This window comes from Crotalus tigris, unplaced genomic scaffold (assembly GCF_016545835.1).
Source record: "Crotalus tigris isolate CLP2741 ecotype Arizona unplaced genomic scaffold, ASM1654583v1 scf7180000017592.2434428, whole genome shotgun sequence".
Classification (NCBI taxonomy): Eukaryota; Metazoa; Chordata; class Lepidosauria; order Squamata; family Viperidae; genus Crotalus; species Crotalus tigris.
The window spans coordinates 94,987-107,167 of NW_024096498.1; the positions used below are offsets into that span (position 1 = coordinate 94,987).

Here is a 12,181-nt window from a genome sequence, read left to right on the forward strand (position 1 = left end):
ATTCTCTCCTCTCATTCTCACTTTTTCTCTCTTCTGTCTCTCATCTCATTCTTTCCCTTATTCTTTCTTTTTCTTTCATCCTCATTCTTTCTCACCCTCATTATTTCTTTCCCTTTCTCTTGTCATTCTCATTCCTTCTCATTCCCTCATTCTCTCCCTTTCTTTTTCTCATCTCTTTTCTAATTGTGTCATTCTCTCATTCTAATTCTTTTTTTCTCATTCTTTCTCCTTGTCATTCTTTCATTCTTTCTCCTTGTCATTCTTTCTCTCAATCTATTTCTCATCCTCTCCCTCTCTTCTCATTCTCTCCCCCTAATTCTGTCATTCTTTCTGTTTCTTCTTTCTTTCCATTTTTTCTTTCTTTGTTATTCTTTCTTTTCATTCTTTCTCTTTCTCTTCTAATTCTGTCATTCTTTCTCTCTGTTCTAATTATTTTTTTCTCATTCTTTTTCTGTCCTTCTCCTTCTGTCATTCTTTCATTCCCTCTTTCCCTCTCTTCTAGAAAATTCTGTCATTCTTTCTTTCTCAATCTATTTCTCATCCTCTCTCTTCTCATTTTCTCCCCAATTCTGTCATTCTTTCCTTCCATTATTCTTTCTCCTCTCATTCTTTTTTTCTCTTTTCATTCTCCCCTCATTCTCTTTTCTTTCTCATTCTCTTCTAATTGTCTTTCTTTCTCTCTATTCTAATTTTCTTTCATTTTCTCATTCTGTCCCTTTCATTCTCTTTCATAACCTGTCTTCTTTCCCTCTCTTCTAGAAAATTGTGTCATTCTTTTTCTCTCAATCTATTTCTCATCCTCTCTCTCTTCTCATTCTCCCAAGTCATTCTTTCTCATTCTGTTGGCTCATTCTGTCTTCTACACACAAAGAGACACAAACACAGAGAGAGAGAGAGAGAGAGAGAGAGAGAGAGAGAGAGAGAGAGAGAGAGAGAGAGAGAGAGAAAGAGAGAGGGGCTCTATTTTTCCTCCAAAAGATTATTTTAGTTAAGAACTGCTTCGGTTCATTGTTTACGCTGGAATTTTTTTCTCCCCATGGAATGTAAGTAAAACATAATGTTTCTCCAATAAATGGTAAATACCAAAAAAACCAAAAAAACAAAACCCGATTATTTTAGGGAGGAAACCATAAGGGAAATCCTGAGGTAAACGGACGGAGCACAAAAGCGCAGCCGGGAGAGAAAAAAAAAAGGCGGGAAAAGAAAGGGGACGCTCCCCCTCCCCCTTCAGAACGACCAATCCCAGCGCAGATCGCCTCAGGAGCGCCGGCCCTCTCCAGCCAATCAGCTGTACGTGGGCGGGGCCTGGCTCACGGACCTTGCCCTGAAGCGGCTGCTGAACTTAAGGAGCTTCAGAGTTGGGGGGCTTGGGGTGGCTGGGGAGGGGGCTGAGGGGGGTTGGGGCCTCTCCCTCCCCCGTGGGTCGCAGCGCCCTCACCCGCAGTGGGTCCCCCCAAACGGGCCACGTGACTCCCACCTCCCTCTTCTGGACCCTATTCTGCAACTGGCAAGGCTGTGGGGCCTAGTGGTTGCCTGTTGGGTGATTTGTCTGGAGCTTTTCGTTCTTTTTTTTTTTTTTTTTTTTTTAAAAAAATCTGTATTCCTATTTTGAGGGAAAGCCCCTCGGAGCCATTCTGGAAGGAAAGAAGGAAGGAAGACGAGGGAGAGAAGGATGACAGGGAGGGAAGGAAATGGATAAAGGATGGATGGATGTTGGAAGGAAGATGAGAGGCAGAAAAGGAAGAAGCATGGATGGATGGGAAGAAGCAACAAAAGAAAGTTGGATGAAGGAAGGAAGACAATGGAATGAGAGAAGGAAGGAAGATGAGAGAGGCAGGGAAGGAAAGAGATGGATGGGGGAGGGAAGGAAGGAAGATAAGAGGGAGAGAAGAAAAACGGGAGGCAAAGAAGGAAGGAAGACGGAGGCAGAGGAGGAAAGAAAGGTGGGTGGGTGGGTGGAATCAAAGAAAGTTGGATGGAGGAAGGGAGGAAGATAAGAATGGAAGGAGAGGAGGAAGGAAAACAGAAGGAGAAAAGGAAGGAAGACAGAAGAAGGAAGGAAGACGAGAGAGGCAGAAAAGGAAGTCCCACCATTCCATTGCCCAGGCCGAGAAGATCAGTGGTGACTTCCATAACATGGTGCCATAGAATTGCAATGGGATAGATGGTATCTTTTGATATCTAAGGAAGCCAACCATCAAACTGCTTCTGGTGTCACTGCGGTGAGACAATCTGGGCTGCCTCCAAAGTTAATGAGGAGACGTTCTCCAACTATATGTGTTATAGTTTGTTCCGGTGTGCCACAGTTTAAAATATTCCATTTTAAATATAAATTGTTAAAAAACTAAGTAATATTTTTTTATATCCAACTTATGTTGTATAAAATCTATCCATTTTTTCCATACCGCAACATACTTCTCTTGCGATTGATCCTTCAAGAAAACCGAAATCTTTGCCATTTCCGCCAAGTAAGAAACTTTAAGAAACCACTCTTGCAAAGTAGGCAAAGATTCCTTCTTCCAACATTGCCCTACTAACAACCTTGCGGCTGTAATTAAATTTAACATCAATGTAATCTCCTTAGTATCACAATCAATCACAATACCTAACAAAAACAATTGTGGGGTAAATTTTACCCTCCTTCTAAAAATTCTTTGAATATTCCACCATATCTTAATCCAAAAGGCTTTTATATTTTTACACTACCTCTACCTCTATTCGGGTGATTCTCTTCTCCCCCCCTTCACCCAGGAGGGAGATTTCGAGCCGCGGGACAGCTGTTTCCATCCATTGTTTCTTGTCCTGACTTCAGATGCTTTGGAGAATAAGTTGACCCCCTCCTCTTCTTTGTGGCAGCCCCTCAAATACTGGAAGACTGCTGTCATGTCCCCCCCCCCCCGCCCCAGTCCTTCTTTTCCCTAGACTGGCCATACCCAAATCCTGCAACTGTTCTTCATCTTTTAGTCTCTGGGCCTTTAATCAACTTAGTTGCTCTTCTCTGCACTTTTTCCAAAGTCTCAAAACCTTTTTTATAATGTGATCAAAAGTAAATGCCCTATTCCAGGTGTGGCCTTACTAAGGCTTTAGAAAGCGGTACTAATCCTTCGTGTGATACGGATTCTATGCCTCCGTTTATACAAGCATGATTCGTACTGTATTAGTTTTTTGGGCTGCCACGAGACGCAATCTCATACAATCTCTGGACTCTGTTCCCATCATAAACGCCATCATAAACCCTACCAGCGTTTCAAAGGATGGAGAGATCTAGCAGGGAAGCAGCAAAAGAGAGCAGTAGGTCCCACCTGCCAACAGAGATTCCTGACTCCTCCAACCAGGTGAGGATCCCAGAAGCGCCGAGACCTCCGAGTTGGCATTTGCGGTGGCAGCGGAGTGGAGTCGGGCGAGGGCACGGCTATTCCTGGGCATCTGGTGGAAAGCGGGTCAGTCTTGGACTGGGCTGCTCCCTGCTTTTACACGAGAGCAAGTGGTGCCTCCTTTCTGGGAAACGCTAAGGGGGTGGATAGGACACCCTCAATGTTAGGAAAGGCAGTTTCCACAGGACGAGGGATTTAGCAACAGATGTGACACAGATGCACCTGTGTTGTTGAGGGGGGAGATATTCCAGGAAATTTGAGGAGAGAGGCTGCTCCTTTTCGGGAAGGCTTCTGAATTCTGTCCAGACAGCCAAACAAGGGGAGAGCTGGAATTTTTCCAGCGAGATTCCAAGATCTTCCCAGAGGAATCAGACTTTGCTCTCTGTGCTGGGGGGGGGGGAATGGGAGGGGCTTTGTGCCTGGAGAGAAACAACTTTGGTTCTGCTAGCTCCCCTGAAAACGTGCTGTGCTTGGCTGGGAGGAAGGAGGAAGTGGGCAGGCATGTCCGTGTGTGACTTCCTTCTCAATCAGTCAACCAATCAGTCAGAATAGAGCTGGACAGGGCCTTGGAGGTCCAACCCTCTGCTCAACTCCAGGCAGAGTCTTCAGTTAATACAGCGGTTCTTAACCTATGGGTCGCGACCCCATTTGGGGTCGATCGACCTCTTTTCGGGGGTCGCCAAAGGCGGCGATCTGCCATTTTGTCCCCTCCGGGGGCGCGCCGCGCCTCCGGGGGGGCGGTGCCGCGCACACGCACCGCGCGTCGGGCGACAGCGCGCCTCCGGGGGGCGGTGCCGCGCAGGCGCGCCACGCATGGAGGAAACACACCCCCATGGCGCCTGGAGAATTGTTCAGAGATGGCTTACCAGCAGGTCCGAAGGGGCCAGCCGTCCTCAGCGAAACATCGCCTCACTCAAGAACCTTCCCGGCCAATGCACCAGAAAATGTTGTAGAAAATGAAAGACTTGAGTCAGCTCTTTCAAGGAAAGGGAAGTTTATTGCGCAGGTTCAGAGAGCCATCATGGCTAAAGAGTCTGAACACCCGACTGGGCGTAGATGATTATTTTTATAACCCGTAATACGTCAGTTATTTCCTGATCGAGATATATTCCATACATGGTTACATTCTATAGTTCCTTATTCTAACATAGGAAAGTTACTAGACATGGTTATAATCTATAGTTCCTCTTTTAACATAGGAATGCTTTTAGCAATATTTCAAGTGTTAAGCAGTTTTCAAGACACCATGTGATAAACAGTTTGCAATATATCATGTGCAAAGTTGAGAACAGGATGTCTGGCCATTCTAATTTAAGGGTTGTTTAGTAAGCAGGAAAACCTCCCTTTCACCCCCAATCTCTGTCGGACAATCGGTATTTTTCCAGCTTCCCACTTTATTCCCCCCTGATGAGACTTCTCTCATCTTTGCAGATAAATTTCATCCTGTAACACTTAGGTCTGATGTATGTATGTTGTTATATTCCTGTTTCTGGAATTCCCACATGGCCGTGACTTGAGCAGTTGCTTTTCTTTCTGCAAGCAGGGACACTCGTTTAGGTAGTGTTATGTTATGCATCATTGAAGAGGGACATTGCAGAAGACAACAGCTACTGATCAGAATAGCAATAAAGATGACCACTGCTCTTATAATGTTTCCAATAAGACCCATTGGAAGCCAGGACCATACGTTACTCCACCAATTTCCCAGGGAATCTATTTGCAGATCCAATGCCATTTTATGGAGCACTTTAATTTGCTTATTTATAACTGGGGATTGATCTGATAGATTAAAACAGCACATCCCCTCAAAGGCCTCACATCCCATGTGTTGGCAGAGTAGAAGATAGTCTATGGCTGCCCTATTTTGCAAAATTGCCTTACGTAATTCTATCATTTCCTGATTGATAGCAGACAAGGCTATTGAAGTGGCATTGATAGTTTTAGCCAAGTTGCAGGCCACAGAATTTATATTGACATGAGCCCTTAGAGCAAGTGCAGGAACTCCCACCAACGAGACAGCCAAAGCATTGTATTCAGCAGCGTTCAGAAGAGTAAAACTTCTGCCCTTTTGTAACGTGTGGTGTTAGGGGAGGTGAAAAGTGATCTATCTGGTAGAAAGGTAGTCAGTCTACTTAGACAGCAATACGATGTGCTTAGATTAGCAGGAATGTAATTAAAAGTGTCTTTTCCACAAGTGAAGAACCACCCTTTAGGTAACCATATGTTTGCATACCCAAAAGATACTGTTTGGAAGGATGTGCAATTTACCTTTTCTGGACTCACTTTCAAACAGTGTGGTAAAGGTGTAGTTTGTTCACATCCTGTGACATGTGCACATTGTAAGTCTTCTGGAATGGTTACATTAGGAGTATGTAAGGCTAAAGCATCAGTTGTAAAAACTTGGAAATGTATCCCCAGTTGTACATTGTTTCATAGCCTATGTGTTCTTTAAACCCATGTTGACTGAATTCCTTAGCTGCTGTGACTGGAACACACACTGGTATTAAACATGTGGACAGCAAATTTTCCATGTCATATGCTTCAGAAAGGCAAACATCGGTTGTGTTGGTTAGTTTAGTCAATTGGACCCACAAATTATATTGCATCCTTGACTCCAATGGATGGGGCATATCCTTATTCTGCTGGGACCTTTTATTTCGCTTTCTCTCTGGGCGCTTCCTCGGGGGTCTTTGGATAGTTATTCCAAATTCCACCGGGATAACATGTACGATGCAAGTCCCTTTCCATCCCGTCTTCAACTGCGAGACTAGGGTGACCCGCTCCCATCCCCAGAATAAAGGAGGCCCACACTCCAGAGTAACAGGAGGAAGAGGCTTCTTATATGGGGCCTTTACACATATGCCTTTCCTAAGAATATACCCAACATACTGACAGGCTTCGGGATTGACAGGTGGTCTTGTCATACAGGCTTCTTTAACTATTCTGTCAAATGCTTGAGGAAATTGACAAGGATGAGGCAAGATACCATTCCAACATTCTGGGGAAAATCCAATGGGGGGGTGACCTTCGCAAGTGCCAGTGCCTATAGCATATGATTGGATAATGCGGGGAGCTTCTTCTGGCTTGCTCCATTGGCCTAAATTAGAAAGACAAACATTATTACATGCAACAATAGCACTACATAAAAGCAGAAGGAAGCCTTTCATCCTTTCTTCTCCCGTGCGTAGAAAGCCAGCTTCCGGGTGTGGCTTAGCAGGGGGTTGAATTTCAGCCAGACAGCCGTAGATATATGTGCAGGATACACTTGTGCTAATATAATATCTGGTATACAAACAATAAAATATTCATTAAACATATTAAACACGTTTAAGAGTGAGTTTGGTGGGGACCTTGGGATCCCTGTTTACTGTCCACAGAGGTTCTGCAGCCGCTTTCACTCTGGTCCAGTGAATCCAAGATTTAGCTTCTGCAATCTTTATAGCTAAAGGAGAGGCCATTATTACTTCATAAGGTCCTTTCCATCTCCCCTCCAGTTGTTTATGTTTCCAATGTTTTACCCACACCCTATCCCCTGGTTTAAAGGGATGACATCTTGTTACTAGTTTAGGAGGTGTTTGTTCAACAACATAGTCCCTAAGTTTTTCCACTTGCTTATTCAGTTCCCCCCATACTCCCCCCTGATGGCCCTTTACAATGCATAACTGAAACCTTTGCTGGCTTTTGTACTTGCCCGCAGAATCCCTAAATCCTCTCTCTTTGTACACAGCACCATGAGTATGTAAAGTCAGAAAAGCATATTTACTATCTGTTCAAACATTCAAAGTTTCCCCTTCAGCTCTTTCCAATGCCCTAATTAATGCCCATAATTCTGCTACTTGAGCACTGCCGCTTGCTCCTAGTGGACTATTTTCCACCACTTCCTCATCATTCACAATAGCATATCCAGAAACCCATCCTGCATGTAACTCGAGCCGTCTGTATGCCAATTCAGGGCAGCATCCTGAAGAGGAATATCAGATAAATCCGGACGGCTTGAGTATACAGTTTCCAAAACTTGCAAGCAGTTATGTTCTGAATCCACTTCTGTGGGCAATAGGGTGGCAGGATTTAACCGGTTAGACACCACTAATTTCACTTGAGGGTGTTCAATCATCATTGCCTGATACTTAAAAAGCCTTTGACTGCTGATCCACAGGTACCCTTTATTATCCAAGATAGAATGAACTGCATGAGGGGTGTGAACACTTATGGGACATGAGAAGGTCAATTTATTACAATCCTGTAAAAGGACTGCTATAGCAGCAAGAACCTTCAGACAATGTGGCCAGCCTTGGGCAACCCCATCTAATTGCTTAGATAAGTAAGCCACCGGGCGTTGCCACTGTCCTAATTGTTGTGTCAACACCCCCAAGGCAACATTCTTCCTGGTATCAACATACAAATTGAAAGGCTTTTCTAAGTTAGGCAAGGCTAAAGCTGGAGCTGATGTGAGGGCTTGTTTCACTTCCCTAAAGGCATTCTTTTGTTCTCCCTCCCATTCAAAAGGTTCTCTATCACCTCCCTTTGTAGCTGAATAAAGAGGTGCTGCTAATAGAGCAAAATTTGGTATCCATATCCTGCAAAACCCTGCCAAACCCAAAAAGCCCCCCAGTTGCTGCCTATTAAGGGGTTCAGCAATAGCTAGCACAGCTTGTTTCCTCTCCCAGCCTAAAGCTCTATGCCCTTCCTCAATCTCATATCCCAAATACTTCACCTCCCGTCCGACTAATTGTGCCTTCTTTTTGGAAACCCTATAGCCGCACTGCAACAGTAAATGTAAAAGAGATTCTGTGTTCTCCCAGCATGTCTCTTCAGTTCTGCCTGTCACCAGCACATCGTCTACATATTGCAGAAGTGTGTCAACCCCCTGTCGGGGCACAAAACGCTGTAAATCTTCTGCTAAGGCTGTGCCAAACAGGGTAGGTGAATTTTTAAAGCCCTGTGGCAGCCTGGTCCAGGTATACTGTGCTTTTTGCCCTGTATTTGGATTTTCCCACTCAAAAGCAAACAACGGCTGGCTAGCTTTATGAATAGGAATTGTGAAAAAAGCATCTTTCAAATCCACAACTGATCTGCCTGCTCCAGTATCCACCAAAAACGTTGTCTGTTTGCCCCCTATATTTAAAGTAACCAATGGCTCAGGGGGGCTTCCTCCAAGCCAGGTCCCCGTCAATCTGACCAGTTAGTCCCTGCCAATCCAATTCCTTCAATCTCCCTGTCTCTATTCCAATCTCTCACATTCCTCGAACCATCTCTTACAATCCCTGGAGCCCCTCTCTGCCCTCTACCCATGAAGGGGGAGTGCATGGGGGGCCCACTGCCAACATCTCCACGGCCTCTGCCTTCTCTTCCTCTCCAACCTCCACCTCGTATCTGTCTCTTTGGACATTCTCTTTGCCAATGACCTTCCTTCTTGCAATTAGCACACTGGTTGGGTCCCAGCATAATCCCTCCTTGCAATGCCACAGCCAACAACTCTCTCTTCTTGTGCATTCTAGCATCTCTTTCCTGCTTTTCCACCTTATCCCTATTAACAAACACCTTCCTAGCCACCTCCAACAATTCTGTAGTGTTCTTTCCTAATGCTCCCTCTAGCCTCTGCAACTTCTTTCTTATATCTTCATAACTCTGCGCTATGAATCTCTCATTCAACATTCGCACATTGTCTGCACTCCTTGGATCAACCTGTGTATAAAGCTCATAAGCCTCAATCAGCCTTTGCAAAAAAACTTTCCGGACTTTCATCTGCTTCCTGCATCACCAAAGAAGGCTTCGACATATTCACAGGAGGCTTTCCAGCCTTGCGAAGAGCCTCCACCACTAGATTCTGAGATTCCTTTAACAAAATCATATGTGCTGGATTTTGTGCGTTCCATTCAGGGTCCTTTTCTGGTGCCCTGGCTTCCATCTCTGGCTGTATATCCCGCACAGCTGGCAACCTATCCTTTAAGCACTGCCTAACAGCAGCCTTCCACTTCTCCCTTTTCCTCAGGAGTCAACAAAGTATCTAACAACTGTTGCACATCCTGCCACGTTCTCTTTACTTACTTCTCCCCTCACATTTACAGAGAGACCTTCCAAATCCCTTCCCTCCTTGGGGGCTGACAGCCTCCCCTTTGTTTCTGCCTCACAACTGGCTGCATGTCCCCAGGCACAGCAGAAGCAGTCAGCCCATCCCCAGACACAGCAGCTGCTGCAGCCGGCAAGGGGGCACCTTTATCTCTTTCTTTACATCTGATACCTTAGTTTCTAAAATCTGCACATCCCTAACTCTTTTAGTCTCAACCTGAAGCTTTTTTTTTTTTTTTAGATCTAGCCACACACAAACGAACCATTTCAGCCTGACATTGCAATAAGTCATCTGCCTGCCCTGCTACTGCAATTGCTTTCACTATTAGGAAATTTCTTCTCAGTTCTAGGTGGCTTTTCTCCTCGATCAGTTTCCATCTGTCGCTTCTTGTCCTGCCGTTCTTCTCCTATGTCTTAAGTCTCCAGGCCTTTGATCATTAAATTGGCCTCTCTGAATTGGCAAGTCTGAGTTGCTTCGAGGCCCCGCCCTTTCCTGTCAGCGAAAGTGAAAGTGGGAATCAGAGAGGTCACACCCTCACCCTAGCCAGGCTGCAAGAAGACTCCTTGGGCAGCTTCCTAGCCCGAATCTGGCAACGGGGCTTGTCACAGCTTAGGCAGCAGCTGCAAACGAAGGGGAAGGTAAGGGGACTCAAGATATTAGAAATTTCTTCTCGGTTCTAGGTGGCTTCTCTCCTCGATTAGTTTCCATCTGTTGCTTCTTGTCCTGCCTTCTGCTGCTTTGGAGGATGGGTGGACCCCCCCCTCTTCTTTGGGGCAGCCCCTCAAATACTAGAATTCTGCTATCATGTCGCCCCTTTCTTTATGTTCTTTACGCTAGCCAAACCCAAGTCCTGCAGCCGTTCTTTTCGTAAGTCTCCAGGCCTTTGATCATTAAATTGACAAGTCTGAGTTGCTTCGAAGCCCGGCCCTTTCCTGTCAGTGAAAGTGAAAGTGAAAATCAGAGAGGTCACACCCAGACTGCAGGAAGACTCCTTGGGCAGCTTCCTAGCCCGAATCTGGCATCGGGGCTTGTCACAGCTTAGGCAGCAGCTGCAAAGGAAGGGGAAGGTAAGGGGACTCAAGATACTATGGGGCAGAGAGAGGGCCAGTAGGAGCGGGAAAGGGGGGAGAAGACCAGGCTTCTCTGGAATTGGGGTGGTGGTGGTGATGGTGTCGGAGGCCTGTGTGGTCAAGACCTCCCTGCCCACAGTGGGGTGGGGGCGTTGCGGCGCTCCTGTGGCCGGAAACATCGCTACACTGCCCAGCCCCAGAATTTTTTTTTTTTTATTAAAGAGTTTTATAAATTTTACAGAAAATAAAAGACAATACAAAAACAAAAAACAACATATACAAATAAAAAACAAACATTACCCAACAAAACCCCCCTTCCCCCACCCCTACCCAAACCCCCCCTTCCCCCCCCAGGGCCTCCCAGAGCAGAATATAGGCTTAATTAAAAAAAGTTAAAAAAATTTATATTTATAAAAAAAAGAGAATATAAATAGAAAATATATATATATATAAAGTTAAAAATTATGAAAAAACTATATAGTATTTTTTATATCAAATTTAAATTGTATGAATTTTATCCATTTATCCCAAACAGCAAGAAATTTCTCTTGCGTTTGTCCCTTTAAGAAAGCCGAAATCTTTGCCATTTCCGCCAAATGAGACACTTTAAGAAACCATTCCTGCAATGTAGGCAAAGATTCCTTCTTCCAATATTGTCCTACTAACAGCCTCGCAGCTGTAATCAAATTTAACATCAATATAACCTCCTTTGTATCACAATCAATAACTATACCTAACAAAAATAATTGTGGAGTAAATTTTACCCTCCTTTTAAAAATTCTCTGGATATTCCACCATATCTTAATCCAGAATGCTTTTATCTCTCTGCACGACCACCAAATATGATAATAAGTAGCGTCCATACAACCACATCTCCAACATTTAGGTTGTAAGTCAGGGTACATAAAAGACATTTTTTGTGGATCAAGGTGCCATCTATAAAACATTTTATAAAAATTCTCCCTTAAGTTCTGTGCTTGTGTAAATTTGACATTTCTCACCCAAATAGTTTCCCAGGTGTCCAATGGAACTGGCTCACCAAAATTCTGCGCCCATCTAATCATACAATCTTTAATTAGTTCCGTTTCTGAATCCAATTCAACTAAAACCCCATAAATCCTCTTAATGTGGGTTTGTCTTTGATCCTTCACTTGCTTAATAAGATTTTCATCTTCTCTGAGAAAACCCACCTTACAGTCCATCTTCCATCTGTCTAATAATTGCCTATATTGGAACCAAGAATAAATAATATTTTCTTGTGCTAACTCTTCCCGTAATTTTAACTGCCAGTTTTGTCCATCCCATTTAAGTAACTGTCTATAGGACACCATATCCATTTTAACCCCTCTTTTTATTCCTTCTATTGCATGCCAAGGTACGGCCCATAATGGTACTTTAAAATCACTTTTGTAATATTTTCTCCAAACCCTAAGTAAAGAAATTCTTAAGATATGAGATTTAAAAGCCCAATCCATTTTTTTATTAAATATTAAATAGGCATGCCACCCAAAAAGTAAATTCCATCCCTCTAAGTGAAGTATATCAGAATTTGTCAAATTTACCCAGTCACTAACTAATGTTAAAACCACCGCATCATAATATAATTTCAAATTCGGCACCTTGAGTCCTCCCCTCTCACGGAAATCTTGCATAATTTTAAACTTAAC

The 12,181-nt window shown here is 44.1% G+C and overlaps 2 protein-coding genes across 3 annotated transcripts in view; both read left to right on the forward strand.

Annotated features, from left to right (window-relative positions):
- Window positions 1-3,245: 3,245 nt before the first annotated feature.
- Window positions 3,246-12,181, forward strand: part of LOC120317742 (verrucotoxin subunit beta-like) — a 37,981-nt gene continuing 29,045 nt past the window's right edge. The window contains exon 1 of the mRNA XM_039364593.1: window positions 3,246-3,335. The gene's annotated coding sequence lies outside the window, so the exon portion shown is untranslated. The remainder of the gene's footprint in view (window positions 3,336-12,181) is intronic.
- LOC120317691 overlaps window positions 9,007-12,181 on the forward strand; it is a 65,094-nt gene continuing 61,919 nt past the window's right edge. The window contains exon 1 of one of the 2 annotated variants that reach the window (XM_039364486.1): window positions 9,007-10,082. The gene's annotated coding sequence lies outside the window, so the exon portion shown is untranslated. Of the gene's footprint in view, window positions 10,083-10,109; window positions 10,512-12,181 lie in introns of those variants that run through there. The other variant, XM_039364514.1, reaches the window with a different exon arrangement.